The 11,575-nt window shown below is 35.3% G+C and overlaps 1 pseudogene; it reads left to right on the top strand.

Annotated features, from left to right (window-relative positions):
- The first annotated feature begins 9,410 nt into the window (after positions 1-9,410).
- On the top strand, positions 9,411-11,575 carry LOC120197794 (annotated as a pseudogene).

Genomic DNA, 11,575 nt, shown 5'->3' with positions numbered 1-11,575 from the left:
TTTATTAATTTAATAAAAATTAATGAAAATTACAACTAATTAAATTATATAATCGTTTGATTTTTCATTTCATTTTATGGTTCTTATTAATTTATAATTACTCCGTTTACTTCAAATTATACATTAATTAATTAACTAATTGAAACATAAAAATTTAATTTAATCTGATTTTTATAATATTGGCTTTGGTAGAAAAAAAGGAAGAGAGAATGTGTATCCATTTGAATAAAAAAAGTAAAAGTAAATGTAGACAGGAATGCTTTAAGCCTGAATAAACTTTATACATTGGTCGCATTGATATCTTATTCTCGTGTTAGTGTTGTCACATGTAGAAGACAGACAACCGAAAGGAGGTGGTTTGTGGACCCCAAAGAGGGACATATGGCCTAATTGTATCCTTTTGGCTGCCGCCAACGCCGGGTTCAGATAATCGGTCTCGTGACTCAGCGGCGGATCATCAACACACACATAATGACATAATACACATAATGACTTTATTTGCTCCCATCAACCAAATCTTCCTCTGTTTTGTGAGATGGATATTATGATACTCGAATTTTTTTTTTTTGATCTAATCCAATCTAAGATTAACTTTTTTTTTAAAAAAAAATCAAGTTCGGGTTGATTTAGATTAGGGTTTTTAGATTATGATTTCAGGTCGAGTGATATGTGGGTTTAAGGTGATAAATATTTGTCTCGATCCTATCCAAAAAAATATAATTATACCTTATATATTTAAAGATAATTATAACAATTATGATTTCAAGTTAGGTGCATATTTTATCTCAAATGATGAGTTGAGTTTCATATTGGGTGAAGCCACCCAAAACCCAGTGTCGGAACCGTCTTTCGTTTGGGCCCCGGGATTGGGCTTCAACTTGAAAAATATAGATTGGAGTCACCACCGATTATTTATTTAAAAATAAATAGGTTAATCGGATACCTTTTATCTTACTTGATCCGCGTCTTACCAAAGGTATGTCGGATTCGGGAGCCGGTTACAGCCAAGGAAGGATTAACACTCTTGAACTGCCCTTTCGGTACTACCTAATTTCCAGTTGTCTTTGATTAAGAAAATTGAAAATTTAAATTAAAAGGTAAAATAACGATCCAAAACTACTTACTTTGGATTGATTGAAAATGTACCATTTAAAAATCAAAAGACGTGTTAGAGAAAAAAAAGGAAAGAAAATGGTAAAGAACATAAAAACGTACGAAATAAGGCGTCTACACCCAGGTCAAGTCGGGCTTCAAGTGGAGGATGTATTTTTATTGGGTTAGCCGAAAATTTGATCCAACTCAATCTATACTCTTCCCTAGCTTTATCTCTCTCTCTCTCTTTATATATATATATATATATATATATAATCTTTTAACGTTATGCAGAATACACCTTCTCTAAAGAATTCAATTTCTAATTAAAAAGTTAATATAGAAAATCATATTTTTAATTTTTTTTGAATTAATCATTGATATTCAATCTATTAATTGATTAATTCAAATCGTATTTTGCAGAGACCTATTATGAGGGTGATCATCCTAATTCAATTTACTCTATTCGTAAACATCGACATTTGTATCCTTAACCTTACTTAAGGAATCCACTGAGTGACTTTAATGGTTAAAATAAATGTTATTATTTCTTGAAGTCTTGAGTTTGAGCAGTTGTGTTTGTATAACATATACATTGTAAAAAACAAAGAGAGATTATGAATAAAAATCGACGAAAGCATGAATTACTATTTATATCTTTTCTTTTAATCGGTGAAAAATAAAAATAGTAAATATTTTATCATGTAAAAAATATATAATTAAGAACATTTTTTTGATTAATTTGTGATAAGTACAAGATAATATCTACTTAAAGATAACTTTCAATTATTTGATATTGAACACTTATACTCTAGGCATTTTGGTACTTGAACTCAAGACCTCAATGAATAACAACAATTCATTTACCATCGAGTTCACTTGATTCATGAATTTTTTTCCCCACAAGATACTATTAATAAGAAACACTTTATTTTATACGATTGAAAAAATATTAAATTTTAAAATAAATTTTATTATGATAATTAAATTTTGAATAAATAATTTTACCACTAATTTAACCTAATATCGTGGCGATTTTCCCGATAAATTACCTTTTTCATCTTTAATTCCCTATCAGACACCGTTCAGAATTTATTTCCTGATCTAACACCCTTTGCAGAAAGGCGCGCCCCCTGCAGCGCGCTTTAGGCTGATATGTCGCCACGTGGGTAAGGCGCACCCCTTGCAGCGCGCCCTTATGCTGAGTTGGCACACGTGGCTAAAGCGCAGCCCCTGAGGCGCACCTTACGCCATGTAGGGCTACAACGCGGTACAGGGGCCGCTTTTCAATTATCACATGCTCAATTATCACATGCATAATGCAAGACGCGGTGCAGGGACCGCGCCTAGCATAATTTACCGGACTTCTCGGCTTTAAAGCATCATCTCTCGGCTAAATAGCCCTCTCCCAGTAAACTCTCTCACAATTCCCTCTCAACTGAGAAATTAATACAATAATCTTTCAACCAGTAATAACACCTGTCAATCCTCTTATATTTAATCAGAAGTTCGTTCGATCTTTCGTTATAAGGTAATTATGTTATTATTTTTATAATTATATATGATTATTTGAAAAATATTATACTAATCTTTTAATTTCTGTGTTTTTAAAATTAGAAAGCGAGAGCATACTTCGAAATATTTTTGCGGTGCAGGTAATAATATAAAATTATATAATTTAAATTATTTATGTTTATGTGTAAAAATTTATTGTGTTATATTTTCGTTCATATATTATTTATTTAATTAGGTTTGTTTCAGTTGTTTTTTTGCAGATATAATATTGTCGCACTTTTAAACTCTAAGAATGATGCGACTTTCAGCTATTGTTTATTATGATGGAGAAATTCGAGAAGATGAAACTGGCGTTGTTTTTGTATCAAATGAGCGTGTTAAAATATCATTCAATAGAAACATAACTCTTGAGGAGCTGATAATGAAGACATCGAGAAAGGTTCATGTTGGAAGTAGTAGAAGAATATCGTCGTTGCAGTACAGATTTCCAACATCATTGTTGCCATTAACTTATACAAAGTTCAAACTATCGAACAATGATGATGTTGAAATGATGGTTGATTCTCAAAGTAATTATTCAGACGCTGATATTGAGATGTATACAAAGTTTGTTCAAGTGCGTGCTAGTTGGGGTCAGTTATTAAGCTCCTACTATGGGCTGGCTGAACAAGTTGATCAAGTTGACAGCCCGACTATAGTAATGTGTAATAATTTTAATGCCATAATGGGAAATCCGTATCATGGTGCCGTCACATCAACTTCAATGGAGAGACATTCATCAGCAACTCCTTAAGATATGTACCGAGGTGGGTCCACGAACAACCCGTATGGCAACATCGCGTCCAGTTCAAGGGGAAGACATTCATCTGTAAATTTATTTGACATTAATATGGAGATGTCATCGACGCAACAATCTGTGCAGTTTCCATTTGACACGATGAATTCAAGATCCAAGGGGAGGCATTCGACTGCGAGCTTTTTCGATCTCAATGTCAATATGCCTTCTAATTCAAGGGGAATGCGTGCAAGTAGTAGGTTCTTTGACCTAAATGTGGAGAGCATGGAGAAACCATCATCTCCACTAGAAGAACCTTTCGTGAGCCTGGTGTGGATACATTTTGTTGATGAGGAGCTGATGACGATGTAGTACTTCCATAGAATAAGGACCCTGGAGGTGTATGACTGACTATCCCACCGCTCATAGATAACTGTGAAAACTCATAAAACCCAGACATTATGAAAACTGTATAGGAGGTGTCTGCGCGACGGCCATGAGTGATGAGGTTGTACCCGCTAAATAACCAGTATATGAACCCTAAGTCAGATATACAAATATAAACCCATAATATGCTCCAGGAGGAGTCATATAACTCTGTGACGGTGGCGGCAGCGGGGTCATAAACCCAGGAGATGGTGGTGGCGGTGACATCTGATGAAGGAAACCAGAAGACGGTGGCGGCATCGACATCTGGTAATGGAAAGGCGGTGACGACATCAGATATGGTCGCGGGGTGTAGGTCACTACAGACGGTGGCTTTGCTTTGAAGGTCCTGCTGGTGCAGTTGAGATGAACTGGAAGTAGCTGCTCTCCGTCCACGAGTCGGATGACGATGGTGTTGTGACAGTGAACGTCTCTGTCGACTTCGCTGAAAGGTCCGCCCTCGTGCATCCTCGAAAAGTAGAAACAATTTCCAGTTACTGTTGAACCACTCATAATAACGTCAGCAACCGTCAAGAGGTCATAAAAATGGATCTCTACGGGGAAGCACCGATGTCGATCATCCCACAACATGACCCACTCATGATGCTTCATCAGCCAATCTATATCTAACTTGCCGCGTCTATCTGTGCTATGCAACTCGTCCATATTGCGAGGTGCTTCCGGAATTGGTTGAAAACAACCAAATCGCCGGAGAACGTGATCAGTGGAGTGCCACTTAACGATCGCATAACAGATCAAAGTGACCATCCATCCAAACATCTGATGGGCCCCTCAACTCAGGTGGGATCGTCATCCTCACATCATTAGAATATGACACCTATTCAAACTAAAACAAATATATATTTTTTATCAAATAATAATCTAATTATATAATTATAATCTAAAATTGATTTTTAAACATTAAAATGCATACCTGTGTGCCAGCCTTCTGATCGATTAGCACCCTAATTTTTTCTAAATCATCAGGTAGCTTCTGATGATTTTTCCTATCAGTAGATCACCTATTCAAGGGAAAAAATTTATTACACTATAAAAAGATTAATATACGAAATCAATTTAATAATTACCTCAATAGTAGCAGAAACGAATGGGTTCTGACAACAGGACATAAAAAGGGCAATCGATACTATGCCCAAGACTGCAACAGAAAGAGACATCCGCTGATAGCATTTTTCCGTAATCAGTCGCTCGACATCTCCCTTACAGGAAAAACCAAACTGCCGAGCCCTAGTTGAGTGATCCGGCCAGACGAAAGTTACCAAGATGTCGCAACCATATATAGTGAACTTGGTTGCGCGATTTGTACGACATTAACAATCCTCCTATTAGCTGCAGTATGCATGACCAAACATACATTTTAACTTCATCATCAGATGCGTCCTTGCTCAACTCCCGAAAATTGGCCCTCCATTAAAACTTTCCGGGACGCGTCCTAGATAATCCCGGCACAAAGAAGTCCAGGAACCGTGCGTCATCCCCGATATCACATTTCCATCCACCAGAAGCCGCAGGTGCATAGAAACATCCTCAAGTGTAATCGTGCACTCTCCGCACGGAAGATGGAATGTGTGGTCCGGCCTTCACCGCTCCACTAAGGCAGCAATAAGGTCTGGTTCTATCTTACAGTGACCTTCATATCTACCTATGTGACTGAATCCAGCCTCTACTAAATACGACAAGACACGGCTATGTATCACTAACTTAAGGTTCCTAATAAAAGGATCTAATATACGGTTTCTCTCCTAAAATTAAATAATTGCAAACATTAAATTTTAAACTAATAATCATGCATTAAATAAATAAATAAATTATTACTAATAATTTAAATTAAATTAAAACGTTAAAATGTTATCGTATCAGCAAAATGTCGAGATATATGATTTCCATTCAAGTGAAGTAGACCGCCTTCCATTTATATCTGTAAAAAATTAATTAATAAATATTTAAATATTTAAATAAATTACTAACAAAATACTAAATATATAAAATATACCTTAAACAATTAAGAGAATATAGAGTATTTGAGAGAAGTTGAGATTTGGTGTGATGAAAGTGATTGAAAATAGGGGGTATTTAGGGAGGGATGTGGGGTGAACGGTCGGGGTAGGGAGGAATGCGTTTGTCCGCAGGGGCGCGCCCCCTGCACCGCGCTATAGCCCTATGTGGCGTAAGGCGCGCCCCAGGAGTCGTGCTTTAGCCACGTGTATCCAACTCAGCATAAGGCACACTGTAGGGGCGCGCCTTACCCACATGGCGACATATCAACCTAAAGCGCGCTGCAGGGGCGTATTTCTACAAAGGGTGTTAGATCGGAAATAAAGTCTGAACGGTGTCTGACATGGAATTAAAGATGAAAAAAGTAATTTATTGGGAAAATCACCTAATATCGTTGGGCACATGTGGGAATATTCGAGCTACAAAATTCTATCATATTCGTCACATGGTGATATCATCAAATCAAAGGCTTAGGGTAGATTGGCCCTATGAAACAGCTCTAATGGGCCCCATCATTTAAACCAGGCGATACCAAATCAATCTCTGAATCACAATCAGTCACCTCCAATACGATGGCACATTTACTTAACTAACACCTTTTGTCTGTAATATTCCCTTTTCAACACCCGTTGATCAATATTCCCAAAGTAGCACCATTTGGCTGACGTGGCGCAAAGGCGCATCCCCGAGGACGCGCTTTCACCCATTAAATGTCATAAATGCCCCCATCCGTTTTTCCCCAACTACCCCTCCTCCCTATATAAACCCCCAACCTTCCCTCATTCTTCACACCAAATCATCTCCTCCTTATAACTCAAATTCCAACAAATTAAAAGTAAGACTAAATATAAAATAAACTATTGAAGATTAAATGTGTAATATACTAATTTTATTAACTTATGCATCAATATTTTCTTTAATATTGATAACAAATGACTAGATTGATAAATTTAAATAATTAATTGATAAAATTAATAGATCGATAATAAAAAAATAGATATAAACAATACGTGTAATATTATAATTTCATACATTCAAAAAATACATTCGATAATTCGTAAATTATAATCGAAACACTTTACATAACTTATTAATATTTATAATAATAATAAAAAAAATCTTTATTATTAAAAGAAATACCAACGTGACATCTGACTCAGCAGAACCCAAATGGAAGGCGCGTCCTCGGGGATGCGCCTTCTACACGTGGCATCCGAGTCATCAGAATCCCGTGAAAGGGTGCTACTTCGGGAAATATTAGTCAACGGGTGTTAAAAAATGAATATTACAGATAAAAGATGTAGTTAAGTAAATGCTCCAATACTATACGATGCACGTAAGCCTACGTGATCCGTACTTATACATGTGTGCCACCCATATCCTAATTATTCTTCTTAATACTAATTAATTAATTAATTAATTATCTACTCTTTCTAATTACATTTATTAATACTAGTATTAACATTTGAAATGTTTTCTATATGAAATATTTAAAAATTTGAGACTAATTCTCAAGATTTTCATACCCACACCTATACGTAATTTTATGTAGTCCTTATTTTTTAGATTTTAAAGATTTAGGGTTGCTTGTTTATTTTAGAATGATTAAGTCCTGAATAATTAAAATGCTAAATGATTCAGAGGTTTTGGATGAATTAGCTTTGAATGTGACATGTTGTTTGTTTACTGACTCTGAATCATTCAGAATGTACTTCTGTGCTGAATCATTCAGCACAGTTTTGCTAAATCAGTTAGTATTGAATCATTCAGAGGTGCAAAACAAACGCGCTGAATGCTGAACGATTCAACATTTAGCGCTGAATGATTCTATTAAGAGATAAACAAACAACCCCTTAGTCCTTATTTTTATTTATTTATGGTGCAGCAAAAATGAAAATTGTAAATTACATTAGTAGTCATTTTATATTTTATTATTTTACTTTTTATAAGTTATATTTTAACTATTTACGTTATTAGTTTATTAAAAATTGATCATTAAAACATTAATTATTATTACATTGATAATCTGTTTCGTTAATAAAATAAATTAATTTTTATTTTGATTCATGAACTATAACTAGAATATGAATTATTTTTTTTAAAATTTTTTGTTAGATATGAATTCAAATTCAAATTAATAATTAATTTATATTTATTGTAACTACAGTGATTAAAGATTACTTGATAATTGAATTTAATTAATAAATATATACTTATTTTAGAAAAAAAAAATCTTATAAAATTAGGTTTGTATTTGATTATATAAATATGGAGTATATCTTCATCTTTAGAATTATGATAAATAATTAGTTTGGAGATATATATATATTTTTGGTGATAACTGTAACTTTTGCAATTTAGCCGCATAGATATTCTTTTTTATAGGGGTGTTGGGATAATATTTTTTTTAGATAAACTGAACTTTTAGTGTATATATATATATCAAATTATTACTTATATGAGATATCATATATATATTTATCAATGATTTTTACATTTGTAATTATATTATTATGTTTCTTTCATACGTACTTTAGAAAATCAAATCATATTAAATTTTATTATTAAAATATATATATATATTATTAATATTTAATAAATAATTAACATGACAAATAACAAACTTAATATAATTACATATATCATTATTGCTTGCGTATTTGGCTTATGGATTGAGACTAAGGTCTCTAGCTTATCGTTGGAGTGACGAAGATCTTCACTTTGGAGATGATCCTATGCTCCAGCCCATTGTCATTTTGTAGCTACATTGTGGCGACAGCTATAGTGCACGCTATAACTGACGTTGCACTGTAGATGCGCTACTTTTTTTGTTTGTACTTTTTTTGGACAGTTCTAGCAATTGTGGTTCTTGTTTTTCAAGTGCCTGTTTGAATTTGTAGGAAAATTGTTCTAATTTTTTTTTGTAATTTTTTGGTTTTTGTTATTATAATGTAGAGATAGTGCTGGAGATGAATTATTATTTCATCTTTAGAAATAAATATGTTGTATAGTAGATGAAGGCCGAAGATTACCTAAGAGCTTAGAGAATAAGGCTAGACACTTTAACCGTTAGTCAAATCTTACACTTTTTAATAGGTTGGTATTATGAGATTACATTTTTATAATTTTTTGATAATATATATATACTCTACCATCATAGCTATTTGAACATAAAATTTTAAAAGAAAATAATATTAATTTTAATTATTAAGATCACTCAATAAATTTAAATTAAATTTTATATTTAATTATGAATTACATTATTTCTTATATATATTATAATATATTAATAACAGGAAAAAAATAAAAATGGCTAAACAAAAGAGGACCAATTGAAGAATGTAAAAACTAATAAAACATTAAAAAATATTTATATATTATTTCAATCGTCCAACGACCTTAAAAATTGTATAAAATATTTAATTTTACATTGATTATAGGTGAATCATGTCCTATAAATATATATCTCAAACATATAATTAAAAAAAATTAAGTAAAAAAAAAAATTGAGACTCTCCGTCATTCTCTCAGTTTTTCTGTTCTCTTGCTGTCCGTTGGAGGCAATGTGTTTTGAGAGGGTAAATGCAGGAAACTAAAGAAAGCTTCCATCTTTGTTTCACATTTTCAGTTTTTCCTTTTCTCTGAAGCTAATAATATGAGCAGAAGGCTCATTTCATATTACTATCGGTTATGAATCCCAACGTGGAGCCTCCTCCAGCATTAACGCCGCAACCTCAACCGCCGCAGCCCCACCGCCCTTCTACTTCCTGTAATCGCCACGCCGAAGAAAATTTCACTAGTTTTTGCCCTTTATGCCTCTGCGAACGTCTCCATGTTCTCGAGTCTTCTTCTGTCGCTGCTCCATCTTCTTCTCGGAAGCCTCCAGTCGCCTTCGCCACTTCCACTGCTACCGCCGCACTTAAAGCCATTTTCAAGCCTTCCGGTGGAGGTGGCAATCGACCCGGGTTCTTTCCCGAGCTAAGGCGGACCAAGTCTTTCTCGGCCTCGAAGAATGAGGGTTTCTCAGGGGTTTCTGAACCTCTGAGGAAATCTTGCGACGTTAGGGCTCGAAATATGCTCTGGTCACTCTTTTATCACGACGCAGAGAGGAATCCACATAAAAAAGAAGCAGCTGGAAACGGAAGGTCTTCTGTAATTGTTGAAGTTGAACCTCCGAATTTGGGTTCTTTTTCAAGTGAAGTTCAAGGTCCTATTTTTGAAAGCAAAGAAGGCCAAACAGATAATGAAACCAATCACACAGATGACATAGAGATCATAGAAGAAGAAGAAGAAGAATCCAATGTGGCTGTTACTACCGCGAGTTTAATCCAAGAGAAAGTGGGAGATATTGTGGAGGAATACGAAGAGGAACTCTGTCAAGAAGAGGAGCTGAAGCCTATGAAGGATCATATAGATCTTGATTCGCAAACAAAGAAGGCCCCCGGAAGAGATCTTAAGGAGATTGCAGGGAGTTTCTGGTCGGCTGCTTCAGTTTTCAGTAAGAAATTGCAGAAATGGAGGCAAAAACAAAAGCTTAAGAAGAGGAGAAATGACGGTGGATCAGCGAGATTTCCGGTGAAGAAGCCGATTAGGAGACAACATAGAGATACCCAGTCTGAGATTGCGGACTATGGGTTCGGGAGAATGTCTTGTGACACGGAGCCAAGGTTTTCTCTCGATACTGGGAGGATGTCGTTTGATGCAGCAATGATGTCGTATGATGATTCGAGATACTCTTTCGATGAGCCGAGAGCCTCCTGGGATGGATATTTGATTGGCAGAACATTTCCCATAATGCCCACAATGGTTTCGGTTGTGGAAGATGCTCCAGCTCATCATGTTTTGAGGTCTGATACTCAAGTTATTGTCGAGGATCCGGTGACTATGAATTCCATTATCGAGGATGAATCCCTTCCCGGAGGGTCAGCTCAAACAAGGGATTATTACTCGAATTCTTCTTCTAGGAGAAGAAAGAGTCTCGATGGGTTGAGTTCTATTAGGAAGACTGCTGCAGCTGTCGTAGCCGATATGGATGAAATGAAATCGGTTCCTAATGCAAAGGTTTCCCCTGCAAGTGTTGATTCATTCAATGGACCTAAACTTGTGCCTGATAGGGATTCTAACTCAAATTCTTTGAGAGATGAATATCCCGAGACCTTTGAGTCTGTTATCGGGGATCTGAAAGGGTCGTCTAAGAAGTCGCGCAGGTGGAGTAAAGTTTGGAATTTTTTCGGGTTATAATAGGAGTGTTAACAAAGATGAGGATGAAGATAGGTTTAGTAGAGCTAATGATGTGGAGAGGTCGAATTCGGAATCTTGGCCGGAGTTGAGAGGAGGATGTAATCCGAAGATTTTGAGGAGCAATAGCAGTGTAAGCTGGAGGAGTTCGAGCAGTCTAGGTGGACCATTTGTCAGTGAAAGGAAGAGCTGTGTTGAGTCAAATGGTCACTATAAGAAGAGAGATGAATTTGTGTTGGAAAGGAATAGGAGTGCAAGGTATTTGCCGAATAACATCGATAACGGACTGTTAAGATTCTACTTGACGCCGATGAGGGGCAGCCGGAGATGTGGGTCAGGCAAAAGCAGCGCAAGCCATGCACATTCCATTGCTAGGAGCTTACTGAGGTTGTATTGAATTTGGGATTCGTTAGGTATTTTCTTTGGTTTAATGTTTGCTAATTTTCTGCATTTGTTGTGTAAAACCACACATTTGCCTTCTACATATCTTACTGGTTGGTTGGATAAAACAAA

The sequence above is a fragment of the Hibiscus syriacus genome, unplaced genomic scaffold (assembly GCF_006381635.1).
Source record: "Hibiscus syriacus cultivar Baekdansim isolate YM2019G1 unplaced genomic scaffold, ASM638163v2 tig00117056_pilon, whole genome shotgun sequence".
NCBI lineage: Eukaryota > Viridiplantae > Streptophyta > Magnoliopsida > Malvales > Malvaceae > Hibiscus > Hibiscus syriacus.
The sequence above is the reverse complement of the archived record's forward strand: the minus strand, read 5'-3'. Positions and strand labels throughout refer to the sequence as shown.